This window comes from Salvelinus sp. IW2-2015, unplaced genomic scaffold (genome assembly GCF_002910315.2).
Source record: "Salvelinus sp. IW2-2015 unplaced genomic scaffold, ASM291031v2 Un_scaffold6190, whole genome shotgun sequence".
Lineage (NCBI taxonomy): Eukaryota > Metazoa > Chordata > Actinopteri > Salmoniformes > Salmonidae > Salvelinus > Salvelinus sp. IW2-2015.
In genome coordinates this window covers 32963-36444 of record NW_019947453.1, presented here as the reverse complement: position 1 = coordinate 36444, position 3482 = coordinate 32963, and the positions used below count along the sequence as shown (strand labels likewise).

Genomic DNA, 3482 nt, shown 5'->3' with positions numbered 1-3482 from the left:
GAGAGACCAGTGCCTCCGTAGCTATTACATTGACGGCCTACCCCGGGCCTAAACCCCTAATTCCCGAGCACGACGGCTGAGCCCCAATTGTGCGGACTTCCCAATCAACGGCCGGTTATACAGCAGGATATCAAACCCAGGGTCTGTAAGTTAGCCTCTAGCACCGATGCCCAGTGCCTTAGACCCGCTGCCCACTACCTCCGGGGAGCCCCTCTTTAGGAGCCCACTTTACAAAATAAAAATCAAGTTTGCGGCTTCCAACTAGTACTTCTTCAGCATGAGAGGTTATCTGATAGAGCCTGAGACCCCAGCCCTGAGAGGGTGGGAGGAGAGTATCTGATAAGAGAACCTGAGACAACCCGCATCCCAATCGGGCCACATAGATGCATAAGGGGTATTGTTTTAGGTGAGGCAGTCTGTTGGTTCTGAGACCGCCCCAGGCCCTGGAAGGAGGGGGGAGAGAAGGATTCTGATGTGTCACAAGTGTCGAAGCATGCCGCGGTATAGTATGATCTAGGAAAGATTGAGAACAGAGGTTTAAAGGAGCCTGAGACACCCAGCCCTGAGAGGCTGGAGAGGAGGATCTGATGGTGCACGGTGTCGAAGGCAGAGGATACATCTAGGAGGATGAGGACAGAGGAGAGAGAGTCAGCTTTGGCAGTGRGGAGTGCCTCCATGACACAGAGAAGAGCAGTCGCATTTGAGTGACCCGTCTTGAAMCCTYACTGCTTACGGTCAAGAGGATCATTCGGAGAGAGATAGCGAGAGAGTTGGTCAGAGACATATTTGAAGTTATTTGTGAAAGTGAGAAGATGCACAACTCTATCTCAGGTCTGTCTGGAGAGCCAGTGACTGTAGAATCTCAATACAGGTTCCTCATTTCTAGTAATCAGTACTATTGAGCTAGTACCTACAGTACACTGTCTGGAACCAGTCCTCCATGCCCAAGGATATGTCTCTCATTGTACATGTGCACAGAGCCTTGATGAGTTGAAATGCCCTCTCTAAATTCCAGCTTCCCTCAGCAATACTATTATGTGTCATTCCGTTCTGGAACAATGGTTGGTATGAAATGAAAGACTCTCAGTGAAAGGGTTTCTATGCTGAATGATATGCTAATATGATATGCTGCTGTTGAATGGGAGAGTCTCAAACACTCTAACTAGCTTTGATATGTAGTTGTCTGTGAAGATGTACTCTACCTGGCTTGAGTGTTTACAGTACTTCTGCTCTTCAAATGCCTTTTCCTTCTCCCTCGCCGCGCAGCATATTACCCACAGACCACGATTCGCATACATAAAAGAAGAATATTCAAGATGCTTATCTAACAGTGACTATCTATCTATCTATCCTTATCTATCTCGTCATGATGGATTATGGTATGACAGTCTTTTGTTGTATCAACTGTTGATTCTATCTTTCTACAGGAACTTCTTAGTCACAAAACCGTAAATATGTCACGTGTGTTAATGGCAGACTCAGATCGTTTCACTTCAAAACTGTTCGTCTCATGAGGTGACGTTATTTTATGTAAACATACCTCACCACACAACCAACTTATACTGTACCATGTCAAATGTAATGGAGAACGTGTGGTTTAATCTATCCAAAACGACATTATTATTATACGTGACAAATATAGTAGTATTTTAAACTTTAGGCCAATAACACTTAATATTACCCAACCCCAACAAACTGACACCGAAATCCCTGATAAATTTACAGTCGAGACTATCGACTTCAACTGAGTGTGCAAATAGTTCTATGGAATTTCTACAATCATTATGCAAAAATATAATATACAGATTATCTGTACACGATAACTCTAGAATTTCAAGTGTCCCATTTAAAGATAGCATGAAATCACTCAGTTAGAATATAACTTTAAGATCAACAATCAAAATACGATTAAAGATTAATAAGTGAAACATCAGAATATGAACAATTAGCACGCATAAGTTTCTTATTCATTCTAAACCCCGTAACAATAATCCCACTAAAATTAGCCCGTCTAGGAGAGCATTTCCAAATTAGATAGGTCCTCACCTCACATTCACTAGTATACGGTCCTCATTGTTCACACACTAAGGACAAACCAGACTGAGAATTATATTTATGCGCTGTGTTTCGGACATGGTGATTCCAAGGCCCGGAACAGTTAGGTCCCTGTTTTATTCGAGTCTTGACAATCTGCATCTCCGATCGCAGACGAGAGTGCGAATGCGTATGGATGTTGACGCCCACCTCCATTGCGGAACAAATATTCCTTCATAGGTAAAGAGAGCATGGGTCTTAGTAGCACAGAATCGACGGATGGGCCCGGAACCCTGCCGAAACCACCTCTGCATGTTGAACCGAGCATAGTCGCCACACAATGACAATCCAGGTGACCCTTCAATTGTCATTGAGCACACAGCAATGAGTTGAGCAGCTGTAGACACCTTAGTTAATCCACGACTGGCCTTACGTCTACCACTACCCATCTTCAGAGCATAGCTGAGGGTGCGGCGTGGTGAGCTCTAAACTGCCTACTCCTCCACACCCACTTCCAGAATAGTGACGGTGGTCCGCGTTATGGTGATCCTAGTAACTGCCTACGTCCCCCACCAGTCTTTCATGAGATAGCTGACGTGTGCAGCGAGTGGTAGGATCCCAGAATCCATCTCTACCTACACCATCTTCAGAGCACTAGGTCTTGAGGGGGCCGCTCGTAGGTGATCCTGAATAACTGCTTACGTCCTACCACTGAGCCATCTTCGAGAGATAGGGCTGAGGTGTGCATCTGCTAAGTCTAGTAATTGCCTACGTCCTACCCTCTATCTATAGTAGATAAGCTGAGGTGTGCCGCCGTGTAGGATCCTAGTAACTGCCTCCTACTCATCTACTCAATCTCAGACGAAGCTCGAGGTGATCAGCTGGGTGATCTAGTAACTGCCTACTTCCTCACACACCATCTTCAGAGAATAGCTGGGATGTGCAGCGTTGGTAGGGATCCTAGTAACTGCCTACGTGCCTACCACCACCATGCTCAGAGATAGCTCGAGTGTGCAGCTCGGTGTAGATCTAGTAACTGCCTAACGTGTCCTACCACACCATTCTTCAGAGTAGCTGTGGTGTGCAGCGTGGTAGGATCCTAGTAACTGCCTACGTCCTCCACACCACTTCAAGATAGCTGAGGTGTGCAGCGTGGTAGGATCCTAGTACTGCCTACTCCTACGCAGCGCACCATCTTTCAGAGATGCTTGAGGTGTGCCGCTGGGGTAGGACCTAGTAACTGCCTACTCCTCCACACCAATCTTCAAATAGCGTAGGTGTGTCAGCGTGTTGAGGATCCAGTAACTGCGCTATCCTCCACATCATCTTCAGGAGATAGCTCTGAGGTGGTGCACGCCTTGAGATGCCTAGTAACTGCCTACGTCCTCCACACCTCTTTCAGAAGATAGCTGAGGTGTCAGCGTGCTAGATCTAGTAACTGCGCCTAC

General features: G+C 46.3%; 1 pseudogene; it reads left to right on the top strand.

Moving 5' to 3' along the window:
* The window catches only part of LOC112078752 (plexin-A4-like), a 17327-nt pseudogene that overhangs the window by 1671 nt on the left and 12174 nt on the right, over nt 1–3482 (top strand).